General features: G+C 29.8%; 1 non-coding gene across 1 annotated transcript; it reads right to left on the bottom strand.

Moving 5' to 3' along the window:
• Window positions 1-7531: 7531 nt before the first annotated feature.
• On the bottom strand, window positions 7532-7638 carry LOC149513431 (small nucleolar RNA R71). The gene has a single exon (XR_016330541.1). It is a non-coding gene; the product is annotated as a small nucleolar RNA R71 (small nucleolar RNA).
• Between the last annotated feature and the right edge of the window lie 8450 nt (window positions 7639-16088).

Raw genomic sequence — 16088 nt, 5'->3', positions numbered from 1 at the left:
GATGAGAGAAGAATAAACTTAGAGAACAAAGACCATTTTTAATTTCATAATTAAATGAATTACAATGCCTTACCCATTTTTATGTTGAAATAATAGTTTGCCTTTTTATGTTGAACTAATAATTTTCTTGGCTACATTTTAAGATTCATGGTAGTATTAGCATGCATTCCAATAATGGTCATAATTAGACAAAATTAAAAAAAAAAAGTAAAAGGGCTTTATAAATCAAAAGCCTTTACATATCAAGAAAATAAATTAACAGTCAAGTGCTTAAGCCTAAAGTACAATCAGTAGATTTGGCCTGTATCAATACTCCTTCCATGGAAAAGATCTTTGTCCTGAAGGATGAAATGCATATACTTATTCAATTCTAGTAAAATCTTAGATGATGGCACCAAATTGCTATTAAGACTAGCAACAAACTTATTAGTAATATTAACATCAATGCAAAGAAAGGACAACACATTTAGGTTCATAATTTCAATAATAACAACTTCTTCATAAGATGGAAGTTGATCATTTTCGACAAAGGACCAATAGAATATGGTGATGGAAATAGTAGGCTCAATTTTTGTTAGCATTGTTAGGTCAATGTCTTTTTAACAATTGGATGGCAAGCATAATGGCAAGCATATATGCATTCCCCTTATCAAGTTTTTACAAATTTTAGCAATCAAATTAACCTTTACTCTATAAGATATGAACTATCCAAAGATTTTTGCTCTAGAGTCTTCTATGTTAGTTTTCATGATCTCAACTAAGCAACCATGTCTAATAAACATTCCTTTCATAGGTCGTTGAATCTAACTTTGGCCTAAGTGATCGTGAAACAATCATTGGGTTGAGGTGGACAACATTACCATAGATGATATATAGTTTGATACAGCTAGACTTATAAAATTGCACCAATCCATTAATAGTGAAGGTAAAATCAAATCGTTACGTATTCTTATAACCTTCCAATGCTTTAACTAACAACCAAAAGCATTTAAAATTTTTGTACATAACCATTGTATATGCAATAGGATGAAGAATGGAGTAATAGACAACCTTATGGATTAAGTTTCTTACATGCATACCTAATATATAAACTCCAAAATCTCTCCATTATTGTAGCACCTAATTTTGTTCGTGAAAGCTCTAAACAGTTGTGAAGCTTTTAAAGTTCAACCCAGTTCGAATCCAACGTTGATTAACTTTCAAAACTGAATTCAAGATCAATTTGACCCAAATGCATCCTGGTCAAACTTGACAAATAAAGTCAAATTTGATTAAAATTGGTCAAATTTGGTTGAACTCTAATCAACCTTTAAAACTAACAGTCGAATAGGATACATAAAAAATCCTGATTGTACTTCGAATGAGGTAAAATTACCAAGACACCCTTCAAAGGTTTTTTCGTAATTTGATTTTCTTGAGGTCAATTATTTGTGAAAACCTCGAGATCATATTTTTATATAATTTTATGATTTTTGATGCATTAAAAACACTTATTGCACCTCAGGAGGATTGAAATTATCGAAATATCTTTAGGGGTATTTTTGTAATTTGACCTTTCCAAGGTCAGTTTTCACAAAAAGCTCCAAGTCATGATTAAATATTATTTTATGATTTTTGATGCATGAAAAAACCTTGATCACATCTTGAAAGATGTGAAATTACCAAAATATCCTTTAAGGGTATTTTTGTAATTTAATCTTTTTGAGGTTCATTTTTCGTAAAAAGCTCCAAATTATGTTTTAATATTACTTCATGATTTTTTATGTATTAAAATCCTCGATTGTAGCTTGGAAGGCATGAAATTACCAAAATTTTCTTTAAGATTATTTTCGTAATTTGATCTTTTCGAGGTCGATTTTTCATAAAAAAAACTAGATCATGGTTAAGTATATTTTTATGATTTTTGGTGCATTAATATCATAAAAACAAATATATGATCATAAGATTTCAAGAAAATCATGGAAAAAGCTTAAAAACTCTAATAAGGGTAAATTTTTTTTTTTTTATTGGGATAGTTGCACTAGCACCCAAGTTATGTACTATAAGTTTTTAAAGGCATTAGATTTAAATGTATAGTGATCTTATGGCCTATATTGCAAGTCTTGGGCACCAAGTTTGAAGGAAAAAAAAAAGAATTACTACCTTTGAATACATTTTGATCTAGTGGTTGTAAGAGAGGTCTTGAGTCTTTAAATAAATAAATATAAGGTTTTAGGGACTCTTTTTTCCAATAACAAAAAAAATTCACCAAAAAAACAAAAATTTTTTAAAAAAGCTCTCTTATGGATGAAAGCTTTTTAGGTTTCTTTCTTACTTTTCTTGCATTTTTCATCTTCATCCATGTAGTTCTTTTCATTCTTTTGATGGTATATTGGCAACTATTGTGTGTTTTAATGAGTTTTTGGTGATGCAATCTTATGATTATGTGTTTCCTTGTTTGTGATTTTTTTGTTCTATGTTTTATGATTTTAGGAAATGGTTTTCTTTAATTAGTTATTTCAGTAGTTTGCTTATGTTTGATAAATGTTCTTCCTAATAAAAATGGTTTTCTTTAATATGATTCCTAAGTGATTGATGAAATAGAAATATGATCTTTTACCATGTTTTTCAAGTATTTGTGAAATTGCTTTGGTTATATGATGGCATGGTAGTCTAGTTTCATGTATCATTTGCATTTTAATTAAGTGTTATGTGCATTATTGATGTAGCATTTGTATAATATCATGCCCTAAATAAATTTCAAAACCGTGGTATTTTTGCTTACTTTGAAAGTCTGCCCAAATGTTGGGAATTTTTTGGGAGGTTCACAAAAATCATAGTAAACCCTAAACTCCAAAATTAAACCCTAAAACCAAACCCTAACCTAAACCTAAAACCTGGCACTAATCCTAAACCCTAATCTTAACCTTAAACTCAAAGCCCAATCCTAAACCCTAAAGTCAAACACTAAAACCCAAAATCAACCTCTCAACCCTAAAGCAAAACTACAAACCTCAAAACCTAACCTTAAACTTCAAAACCTAATACTCAACCAAATTCAAACCTTAAACCCCAAAGTCAAACTTTAAACCTAAAATCAACCCTTAAACCCCAAAGTTAATAGCTAAACCTTGAAGTCAACCTTAAACCCCGAAGCTAACCCTTAAACCCTCAAGCTGAATACTAAACCCTAAACCAAACCCCCAAACCCTAGTTAAGCCCAAAACCATACTCAAACCCTAAAATAAATCATAAACCCTAAACCTTATCCTAAATCTCAAGCCAAACCTTAAAACCCTAACTAAAAACTTAAACCCTAAACCTAACTCTAAACCCTAACCTCAACCCTAATCTTAAATTTAACCCTAAGCTATAACCTAAACCTTAAACCAACCACAAACCATAAACCAAAACCTAAGCCCTAAACATAGCCTACAATCCTAAATCTGATCCAAACCTTAAATCTAACCCATAACCCAAAATTATTCAGATTTTGAAACTACTCAAACCCAAAAAAAAAAAAAAAATTGACCTGTGCTAATAGCTAGGGCCATCTTAAAATTCGAAGGGTTTGTATGAAAACCTTATATAAAGTAATTTGCTTTTGAATGTCACCTAAAATATGGGATATTTAAGAAATTTTATTAAGTTTTTTGTACAATTCCTTAACCCAAAGATAACAGTATGAATAAACAAAAAAACATAAATAAAAATGAGATCTTAAGTATAAATAGTTGCACCTAAATTCTGCTTAGAGGTTGAGAAATCTAGGTAGTCTTTTTATATTTAAGGACTTGATTTCAAAAATCACTTCTCATCATAATGCATAACATCCATTTACATATATTTATCATTAGATTGTTGTTTGCATTCATTTCACATGTTTATGTCTTTTAATTATTACAATTTATTTATTATCTGTAGCATCATTGATTTTTTTGCATCAAAATGTTTTTCATGAAAAATGTTATTTTAAAAATAAAAATTTGTGAAACAAAACTAAAATAACATTTCGAGGGAAATAATTCTTGGAACTATGCCTAGATATTGAAAAGTCACCAACAACTATCATCTGCAAAAAATGTTATTTTTATTTTAAGGAATGTCGTGATGAATCTTAGGATGAAACAGTTAAGTTTAAATTTTCCTTACATGTTAAAGAATTTTAAATTAATTCTTTAGTCTAAAGATTTTCACAATATTTCAAAATAAAGAATTTTAATAAAATTAATTTTCTTTTTCAAAAAGTGAAGCGAATTATCACTGAGTTTCAAATTAAAACGTTTTTTTATCCAATGCCAAAGATAATGAATGATTAATTGGTACCATTTTTCAAAATGAGCACTATGATGGTGTTAATATTTCTCCACATATAACTATACTCTCGAACCCAGCTCTGTTTTCAAAGACCAAAATATATTTTTGATAAGTGATTGCATTAAAATTTTAGCTTTTTCATGCTAATTTTTAGTGTAATTTTACTTATATTTTGACTTGTTCCTTGGGATTTTTGGCTAGGTTACTCTTAAATGCACATTTATGTCATATGTAGGTGCAAATAAAGAAATGAGAAAAGTTGAATAATTTTTTATACAATTTGGAGGATTTTTTAGGTAATTTTTGCAAATGACCTAAAATAGTGTCAATAAGCTACATTGATTTTGAGGGAGTTTTTCTTAATCTTTCTTCCATGATTTTTTTAGCATTTTTTCATAGTTTTTCTATTGAATTGTATGCTAAATTTGTTCATGTAATGACTTGCATTTTGTAGTAAAAATGAACAGCACAATTCATGCAAGAAATGGCAACAAGAAAAGGAAAAAAAGCTACTTGTTGCATGTATGGAATGTAACTTCAAATGAGCAAGCATTTGGTGCCACAAGCTGGGATTCAAAGGAGAACCAAAAAAGGAGTTGAGCTAGTATTTTAGAGAGCTATGATTGGCCATTAAGTTGACTTTTTGGATTAACACATACGTGTGAAATGAAGCTTGCAAACCTATTTACAACCAAAGGATGAAGAAGGCTCCAAGAACTTAATAGTTTGTAGATATTTTTTGGAAATTTTTTAGGATTGGAGGTTTCGCTCATTTGCCTATAAAAAATGGGAAAGGGTTGGCCAAAAGGAGAACTTTTAGCTTAGTTTTCAGGTTTTCTTTTTTTTTTAGTTTTTTGCATTTTCATTTACTACAGTTTACATTTTCTTAACATCCAAAATGTTTTATTTCCAATTATTTTCATCAATTCTTATTTCAATTTTACATTTGCTAAAGTATTTTTTAATTTTCTTTATAAGTTTTGCAATGAAATTCATAAATTTTATTGATTTCTAGCTTAAATCTTCAAGTATTTTCACTAATTTCAAATCTGTTTCTATATTTTTACACTTGACCTAGCTGCATTGTTTTAATCAGAACTTAATCATTTTATACTTGTTTTTCCTCTAATGTTTTTTCATAGTTTGATAGCTCATTAGGCTTCAATATATTAGAATTTCAGCTTAAAATTTATTCTCAATCAATACAGTTAATTCTTGCAATATGTAGCTAGAATTAGGTGGCAGTGCAGTTCTAGACATAATCTGCAAGCTTGAGTGTGTCTTCTCTCCTCTTGGCAAATTGTTTGATTCCTTCAACTTTTGATCTCTTAGATTTACTTTTTATATTGCTTATTTTCATTTTGTTGCAATTTATTTCATGATTTTGATAGCTGCTTTGATGATTTGTTCATTTAATGCTTTGTTTTATGCTATTTTGAGTAGATCTTGATTTGCTAGTTTGTTGAGTTATTCTTCCTTTATTTTGTTGTGAATTTTTTATTGAATTTTGTAGTAAAACTTGTTGAGATATGATATATTAGCTCAATTCAAGTTCATTTTAATTATAAACATCTAGAATTAATTTTTTCCTCTCATCAACTCAATGAGTTTATGTTGGATTTTGAAATTTTGTTATGGTTTTTTTCAGCTAGTTACATTTTATTTCACTCTTTTCTTGTTAATTCAGTTTTCTTTTCAGTTGCTTAAATGATCCTTCTAATTCCAAGTCATGATCATTTTTTTTAGTAGTGCTTAGATCTAGAATAACTAATGCAATTTAAGGTTACTAGTTAGTCACTACTTTCAATTTTGTTGTTCTTTTATTAGTTTGTGCAATTTTTCTTCATCCTTTCAAATTCATTTCTCATGATGTTCTTAGATTGATATTTGAACTTCCAACCTGTTTCCATTTGGTCATATAGTTCATTTTTTATTTAAAAATAGTAACTTAAATTCATAGTTCCAAGTTTACAAGGTCATTTTTGTTTTAGCTTCTTACTTAAGTTTTTACAGTTTTTTATTTTCATTTGAATTTCAAACGTGTTTTTAATCAAGTTCCTTGTGAGATTTTGTATCTTTGAGCTTTAGTTCATTATCTTGTTGCTATTTAGATTCCATATTGTGTTGCAAATTACAATTTAGTCTAGGTTAGTTGAGAATTTTTGGTTTTGCAATGTTATTTGTATCTTGCATTTTTATCACTTCAATTTTATTTCAAATTTGTTTTTACATTGATTTACCTACAACATTTTACATTTTATAGTATACATTTACTTTTTTTTCTTATACCTACAACATTTCTCATTTTATAGCTTTATATTTTTTATGCTTTATTGTCTTTTATTTTTGTAGTTAGTTTGTAAGTTCCATTTGTGATAAAGCCAACTATAGAAGGGTAGGATAATAATAGATACTTAGTTTAGGAGTTTCTTTACCTAATCTTTGTGGGATCAATATTCTAACCGAAAGGTTACTATTATTACTTGTACGGCATATGCACTTGCAGATTTGTCTAATCATGTTTTTGACACCATTATCGATTATTAGGATTTAAAAATCCTAGGTAATATCAATCTTCACCACACTATTCTATAGATTGGTTCCCTCTAGTATTATACCATAGGCTAGATCTTAGGTTTGCTTTGGTTTTAGGTATCATATTCTAGGTTCCCTTGTTGTTCATTTTCTTCTTTAGCTATATATACTTAGGTTTCCATTTATAGGTTGTTCTTTTGCTCTAGTGTTCTTGTATGCGCAATATTAGGAATTGTAAGTTGATCCTTTTAGATTTTGAACTTAAGGCTACCTGTAGAAAGATTAAGATGGAAAGACAAATCAATCCAACTAATAGCATGGCTGAGTAGGACATTAAAGCCCTTACAAATTATGTTATGCCTAGTTTTCATGGTTTTTAACCTAGTATTAGGAGGCCAGCTTACAAGCCAATAATTTTGAGATTAAACCTACAATAATCCAGATGATATAATAGTCAGTGCAATTTAATGGTCATTCGAGTGAGGATCCTAATGCTTATTTTTGATATTTCTTAGAGATATGTGATACATTTAAACATAATGGTGTTTTTAATGATGCCATTAAGTTTAGGTTATTTTCATTTTCCCTTAGAGGTAGAGCCAAGAGTTGGTTACCCTCGATGCCACTAGATTCCATCACCATTTGGGATGATTTAGTACAGAAGTTCATGGCTAAGTTTTTTCCTCCGGCCAATATGGCCAAGCTTAGGAATGAGATCACTACGTTTTTTAAGCATGACTCAAAAATCTTGTATGAGGCATGGGAGAGATACAAAGAACTCCTAAGGCAATGTCCATATCATAGACTACCAAAATGGTTGGAGATCTAGATTTTTTATAATTGGTTGGTGTCTAACATTAGGACTATCTTAGATGCTGCATTGAGAGGTGTTTTGATGAGTAAGACTTCTGACATAGCTTATGAGCTTATTAATGATATGACGACTAATAATTGTCAGTGGTCTAATGAGAGACAGCATCTTAAAAAGACTTTGAGGGTGTATGAGCTTAATGAACTGACAGTGTTTAATACTAAAGTAGATTCCCTAGCCAAATCTATAGAATCTTTACATTGTAAGGTCACATCTTTTGAGCCTAGTTCTAGTCACTCTAGGTTTATTCATACCCATAGTTATGTGAGTCTAGTTCTAGTCACTCTAGGTTTAGCTATGCATGAGATATGAGAGGTAGGTCACTTAGGAAAGTCATATTCTACTCACCACCCAAAGAGTGTCCATTATTTAAGATAGAACCCTAAGCAACCCAATAACCCTTGTGCTTTCACATAAAGCCCAGGTTGGAGGAATAACCTTGTTTCAATCTAGTTTAGTTAGGCACCATAATAGCTATTTCAGTCTAGTTTAGTCAGGCACCATAATAGCCTTAATACACTAGACCACATTTCCCTTTAGTTTCTAACAGCCATCAAATTAGCAGCACTTACAGTAATTCACTCCTTAATATCCATTTAGGTTACCCTCTAAGAAAAAACCCTCAATAAAAGATCTTGTAAGTTTCATGATTAAAACCCAAGCTTCTTTCATTCAAACCTAGAATGCTATGTTTTAGATTCAGACTACATCCATTAGGGACTTAGAGACATGATAGGGTAATCTACTTAGTAACATAAAAGTTAACCTTAGGAATGAGGGGAAAAAGTAGTGCAAATCCATTATCCTTAGGGGTGTAAGATAGTTAACTATTGATATGGTCCATATAGGTTTTTAGGATACAACAGTGAAAGAGTTTGATGAGGATAAACCAGAACGAAATCTAGTTTAAAAAGGGAGATAAGGGTAAAAAGGTGGATGAAAATATCAAACTTACCCAATTATCCTAGACACTTATACATAGTGCTATACCAAGTTCATTTAAGCCTACTCCTCCTATAGTCGAGCCACTTAGACCTTATATTTCTTTTTCTCAAAGGTTTGAAAAGTAGAGGGAGAAGAAGCAATTCTTCAAATTTTTAGAAGTGTTTAAGAAGCTGCTCATCAACATCCATTTTGTAGATGCATTAGAGTAAATGCCTACTTGTACGAAATTCATGAAAGACATTATCTCTTAGAATATGAGACTTGAAGATTATAAGACAATTGCACTTACTAGTGAGTACACATCTTCGATTCAGAGAGGACTACCTATAAAGTTGAAGAATCCAAGTAGTTTTGCTACCTCATGCACTATAAGTAGTATGTCCTTCAATAGAGCTTTCTATGATTTAGACGCTAGTATCAATTTGATGCCTTGGATCGTTTTTAAGAAATTAGGCCTAGAAGAGGCCAAGCCCACCTCAGTTACTTTACATTTAGCTAACAGGTCACTAAAATACCGTCAAGAAATTATGGAAGATGTCTTGGTAAAAGTAGAAATTTTCATTTTATTTGCTGATTTTGAGGTTCTAACTATAGAAGTAGATAATGAGATCCTCATTATTCTACAAAGATCTTTTTTAATGATTGTTAAGACTTTGATTGATGTGCAAAAAAGGGAATTGACTATGTGAGTTCAGGATCAGGGTTTCAATTTAATGTTTTCAAAGTTTTGCCATTCCCTAATGATTCTAATAAATGCATAAAGATAGAGGTAGCTAACGGATTGGTTGATGACATTTTTAACCTAGAGCACCCTATCTTGTATTTTAAAGAGCTCCTTTAGTCGATGATGTAAATGACATGGATTTGAGTGAGGATGATGATGAGATAATAGTTTTTACTTGTTGATTTGTACCACCTTCCAATGCTAAGCCCTTAGTTGAATCTAATACTCTCCCTAGAGTGATTAGACCTTCAGTTCTAGATTCACCAAGCTTTGAGACATTTCAATTTGATCATACTGATCATAATTCTTTTATGATGAAGGATGATGGTTAAATTGATATTGATAGGATATCTTTTTTGATTAATTCATTGATCTTTGAAAAATTTCAATTAACCATGCTTATCATAATCCTTCTAGGAGAAATAGTGTGGATATAATGTAAGAAGGATATGATATAGTTAATGTTGAGGAAAGACCAATTGATTGGATTCCAAAATCGAAACCCACTTACCTTAGTCATTCTAAGTGTGAGGTTGAAGGTTTTGTTGAGAAATTCACTATCACTCATACTTGCCCACATAATCCACCATTAGACCTTATTTTAGATGAGGTAGTTAATAGAGAGGTCATTAAATGGTTGGATTTAAGAATTAAGTGTAGAGAGATTACTATGAACATATAGTTGTGAGCTTATTTTTATAATCTAGCTTTTGACTTTAAAATAAAATGCTTATTGAGATGCAACCCAAGCTTCACATTTCATGTTTTGTTCATTTGCTTGTTTAGATATTTTCATGTTTTGCTTATCTTTTTCTTTTTACATAGTGATGTAGTTTCTTTGTGTAGTTGTTTTCTATGTCTTGTAGGTTGAATAACAACTTAAAAAAGGATGCATTAGTTTCGACCAAAACATTGATGGAGATTTGGCCATCATGCCTCTATGATGATAGGGGAGTCTCCTTGTTTTTCTCTTTTTTATTTTATTTCTCTTTACTTGCATATTGAAGACAATGAGTTAATTAAGTTTGGGGTTATGAAAAAATTTTTAAATTTTCCTTGAGTTTTGCCTTGAAATTGAGCTCAACATGTGGTAGCTTGAATCATTAGTATGCCTTTTCTTTATTAGTTCTTCATGAAGCCAATGATACATAGAGATTAAGAATGACTATAACTTTAGGAAAAGATTGGATATTGTGTGAAAATATGAGATGATGGATAGGTTAGGTGAATTCTTGAAAATGGTTTTTATTTGTGAGTTGATACTTTGAACATTGAATTGTATTTTTTTATTTAGTGATTGATAATGTAAGCATGAGATAGTTTTTTTCATTGGTCTTTGAAGTTGTGTTTCATGTTCTAAAATTTGATTTGATTGTCTCTCAAGACGAAATCCTAGAGGACACATGATTAAGAAAACGATATAGGCCATCTTTGGATTGTTTGAGCCTTTTCATGCTAGCCTTGATACAATTCTTCCATAGTCACCCCATTTGAGCCTTATGATGCCTTTTCTTTGTTTTGAAACCACATTACAAGCCTAAGCCTTTGTTTTGATATTTTCTTTACCCTCTATGTATTGGAACATTCATGCACCATTTGTGAGCTATGCCTAATTAGGGTAGAAGGGTGGAGCTTGAAAAAAAAAAGAAAAAAATTACAAAAAATAAAGGAAAAGGAAAAGGAAAAACAAAAATATAAAGTGGTGAAAAAAAAAAAGAAAAGAAAGAAAAATGGGCATAATCAAAGTTTGGGGGGGTGATTCTTTAGTCAAACTTACCTTTCTTAACTTAAAGCTCAATTATGGATGATCTTAGCAAAGTAATGCATTGTTAGGGTATTTGAGCGTAAATGACTTTTCGTATACCTTAAACCGAGCCTTACATTATAAGCTTATGAAAGTACTAGATGATCTTTGGTCATGTGTTTATCGACATTAGTGGAAAGTGATGTGATAAGCAAACTTATGAAATTTGAGCACACTTTATTGATCTTTGTTAATGAAGTTTCATGTTTTGCACAACATTATCAGATTTCGTGCAAAGATATGTGAGAAGTATTTGTTGCTTGTGGAACCATAGTTACAAATAATCTTAACTCAAGTAGATTCTTTTATATTAGCATTTGTTTGTGATTTTATTTTAGTTATATTCATCGATCAATCCATGAAGCATTAAGAGTATATGATGATTCTTGCTCAATCTTGTTTTGCATGAGGACAAACAAAAGCTTAAGTTTGGAGGTTTAATTGCATTAAAATTTTAGCTTTTTCATACTCATTTTTAGTGCAATTTTACTTATATTTTAGCTTGTTCCTTAGGATTTTTGGCAAAATTACTCCTAAATGCACATTTGTGTAGATGCAAATAAAGAAAATGAGGAATTTTGGATAATTTTTTATACAATTTGGAGGATATTTGGGGCCATTTGTGCAAATGGACTAAACTAATGTCAATAAACTACATTTATTTTGAGGGAGTTTTTCTTGATCTTTCTTTCATGATTTTTTTAGCATTATTTCCATAGTGTTTCTAGTTAATTGTATGTTAAATTTGTTCATGTAATGACTTGCATTTTGTAGTAAAAATGAAGAACACAATTCATGCAAGAAATAGCAACAAGAAAAGGAAAGAAAGCTACTTGCCGCATGCATGGAATAAAGCTTCAAGTGAGTAAGAAATTGGAGCCACAAGATGGGATTCAAAGGAGAACCAAAAGAGAAGCTGAGCTGGCATTTTAGAGAGCTGTGATTGGCCATTAAGTTGACTTCTTGGATCAGCGCATACACGTGAAATGAAGCTTGCAAACCTGTTAAGAACTTAGGCACCAACCAACCATGCAACCAAAGGATGAAGAAGGCTCTAGAAACTCAATAATTTGTAGATATTTTTTCGAGATTTTTTAGGACTGGAGGCCTCTTCCATATGCCTATAAATAAGGGGAGAAGACAGGCCAAAAGGAGAACTTTTAGCTTAGTTTTTACATTTTTTTTAGGTTTTTTGCACTTTCATTTACTGTATTTTATATTTTCTCAGCATCCAAATGGTTTTATTTCCAATTCTTTTCATCGATTCTTATTTCAATTTTACATTTCCTAAAGTATTTTTCAGTTTTCTTTATGATTTTGGTAATGAAATTCACAATTTTTATTGATTTCCAACTTAAATCTTCAAGTTTTTTTACTGATCTCAAATCTCATTTTGCATTTTTTGCACTTGACCTAGCTGTAATGTTTTAATCAGAACTCAATCATTTCGTACTTGCTTTTGCTCCAATTTTTTTTTTTACAATTTGGTAACTCATTAGGCTTCAATATAGTAGAATTTCAGCTTCAAATTTGTTCCCAATCAATACAGTTAATTCTTGCAATTTGCAGCTGGAATCAGGTGGCAGTGCAATTCCAGACGTGATATCTACCAGTTTGAGCATGTCTATTCTCTCCTCTTAGTGAATTATTTAATTCCTTCAACCTTTGAACTCTTAGATTTACTTCTTATCTTGCTTATTTTCATTTTGTTGCAATTTATTTCATGATTTTGATAGCTGTTTGGATGATTTGTTCATTTACTGCTCTATTTTTCTTTATTTAGAGTAGATCTTGATTTACTAGTTTGTTGAGTTGCTCTTCCTTTATTTTGCTGCAAATTTTTTTGTTGAATTTTGTAGTAAACTTGTTGAGGAATGATTTATTAGCTCAGATCAAGTTCATTTTCATTATAAACTTCTAGATCTAATTTTTTTCTCATCAACTCAATGAGTTTATGTTGGATTTTGAAATTCTGTTGTGGTTTTCTTTAGCTAGTTCTTGTGTTTTTCTTGCACGTTTTTCTTGTTAATTCAGTTTTCCTCTCAGTTCCTTAAGTGATCCTTCTAATTCCAAGTCATAATCATTTGTTCTAGTAGTATTTAGATCTAGAATAGCTAGTGCAATTTTAGGTTACAAGTTAGTCACTACTTTCGGTTTTATTGTTCTCTTGTTAGTTTTTGCAATTTTTCTTCATCCTTTCATATTCATTTCTCATAATCTTTTAAGATAGATCTTTGAATTTCCAACTTGTTTCCATTGGATTGTAGTTCATTTTTTATTTAAAAATAGTAGCTTAAATTCATAGTTTCAAGTTTACAAGGTAGTTTCAGTTTTAGCTTCTTACTTAAGTTTTTGCAATTTTTTATTGTCATTTGAATTTCAAACATGTTTTTAATGAAGTTCTTTATGTGATTTTGTATCTTTGAGCTTTAGTTCATTACCTTGTGGCCATTTAGATTCCATATTACCTTGCAAGTTACAATTTAGTCTAGGTTTGTTGAGAATTTTGGTTTTGCAATATTATTTGTATCTTGCATTTTTATCACTCCAATTTTACTTCAAATTTGTTTTTACTTTGATTTAGCTATTGCATTTTACATTTTATAGCATTCATTTACTTTTGGTGTTCGTTCATTTTCTCATTTACTTAGCTTTATTTTTTTTATGCTTTGTTCACTTTTATTTTCGTAGTTAGTTCGTATGTTCCATTTGTGACCAAGCCAACTATATAAGGGTCAGATGATAATAGATAATTAGTCTAGGAATTTTTTTACCTAATCTCTTTGGGATCGACATTTTGATTGAAAAGTCACTATTATTACTTATACAATCTATACACTTGTTGATTTGTCCAATCAATAAACTTCATATTCATTTGATTGGTTTTATTAAAAAGATAAATTTTTAGGTGGCTAATCATACCTAACAAGAAAGATTGGTGACGACTCGCTGTATTTCTTGATTTTCAAAATTTTTACATCTTGCAGTCAAGTTCACGATCTACACATGATGACAATTATCAGATTTGTATGTCAACTTGACAAGTCCTTTCCCTTCATTTTCTGTCAATGTCTTAGTGTTAGCCTTGAAACTTGTTTTGGCAATACATTCTCAAATCCTTCCTTATCATCTTTCTTATTGCTTGCAGCTTTATAAACCTAATATACTTATTTTAGAAAAAGTAATGCGTGCTAGAAAGCTATTAAGGTGATCAAGCACAAAAATTTTTTCAGTTGAAGTAATTATTTTAGGGATGCTAGATGAATTTTAAAAAAGCAAAGAGTCATCACTAATATTTTTTAGTTAGGTTCAATTGGCACCTATTAAAACTTACTTAGTTAGGTTCAATTGGCACCTATTAAAACTTACTTTTTTAATAAAATTTTAAAATTAATTAAAATTTATTAAAAAACCTAATTTTTGGGTTTGCAAAAAACAAAACTGAGTTTGGGAGTATAGTTACATTGTAGAAGGATTAGTACCTCCACAGTGTCCATTCTTAAAATGATATCAATTAATCATGTATTATCAATTAATCTTGACAAAAGTGATTTTCATTTTGGTATTTAAAATTAATTTCCTTGACTTTCTTTATTTATCACAATTTTAGCTTTTTTTTTCTTTTTTCATACATTTCATTTTCTTCACAAAATTTTCTTTTCTTTTTTTATTTAAAAAATTTATTATTTAATTTTTATTTGAAATGTAAATTAAAGCTTTGTTATTAAAGAATTCTCAAAATATTCTAGTACGTTGATAACATTAGGTGATATTTTTTCACTTAAGAATTTTTTCAAAATCATTATTCAGATTTCTTTAGAATTTTATCTTCAGAGACTCATATTTTTAATTTATTAATGCTATTAATATTCATAAATTATTATATCTAACATTATTTTTAAAAATTTTTTATTTTATTATTTATTTTAAAAAAAGTAAATGAAAACTTTTTTATATTAAATATATTTTTAAACACTCTAGTACTTTAGTAGCACTTTTTAAAAAATTCTTACTTGGAGATTTTTAAAGAATTACTGCTTGAAATTCTATAATATCTCATCATTAGAAGGTTTCCATTTTAGACATTTAGTAGTAGAAATTTTCAAAACAAAAAATATATAATAATTATTATCTATGAATATTTATTTATGTAAGAATTAGCATTAAATTCAAATTGCATTTTATTTATAAAGATATTATTGACATGAATAATATAAAACATGTAATTAAAAGAAAAAAAAGCATGGAAATTATACCCAACAAAACCTTGTTGTTGAATCCCAAAGTCGCATATCCACTAAGCCTAAGTTTGGAGCCTAATTACCACTAAAAAATAGACTTATGCAGATTAGGCTGTTGGAACGAGTCATGGGCAATACGTTTAGGTTGGCCGGTTAGGTCAAGTCAATTTTTACCCGATTAACCTCTTTTTTTTTTCATTACACTATAAATATCAAAAAAAAATTTCTAACCTCATTTTATTTTTCTTCTTTAAAAAAAGAAAAAAAAAACTTCATATTTCTTCAAAGATAGATCATAACCCTTTCTTAAATCCCTGTTTCAATGACTAGCAGTAGGTCGAGTTGTTGCTCGCAGTTGTTGGCCGTTCCCGTCTGATATCTGTTTTCTCCCAAAAATATCATTGTATGCTTTCCTTAGCTTCCTCATCACCAATCCGAACTCAAATTTCTTAAAATAAGCTTATAAAATCTCAAATCTAAACCAAAAGCCTAAAACTTCAAACCACTGAAAATCTCTCCCCCATTGTTTAATCTCATTGCATTTTTAGTATGTTGTTGCCTTTTCCTTGTCTTCGTTTCCACCATTTTCGATCTCCAAAAACTCGCACTATTGTCGACCACTTTCATACTGCCATCGTTCGCACCACCAATAGAGGCTCTTTTTTGGTCTTT

Source organism: Durio zibethinus, chromosome 19 (assembly GCF_047325235.1).
Source record: "Durio zibethinus cultivar Kanyao isolate XHJ-2024 chromosome 19, ASM4732523v1, whole genome shotgun sequence".
Lineage (NCBI taxonomy): Eukaryota > Viridiplantae > Streptophyta > Magnoliopsida > Malvales > Malvaceae > Durio > Durio zibethinus.
The sequence above is the reverse complement of the archived record's forward strand: the minus strand, read 5'-3'. Positions and strand labels throughout refer to the sequence as shown.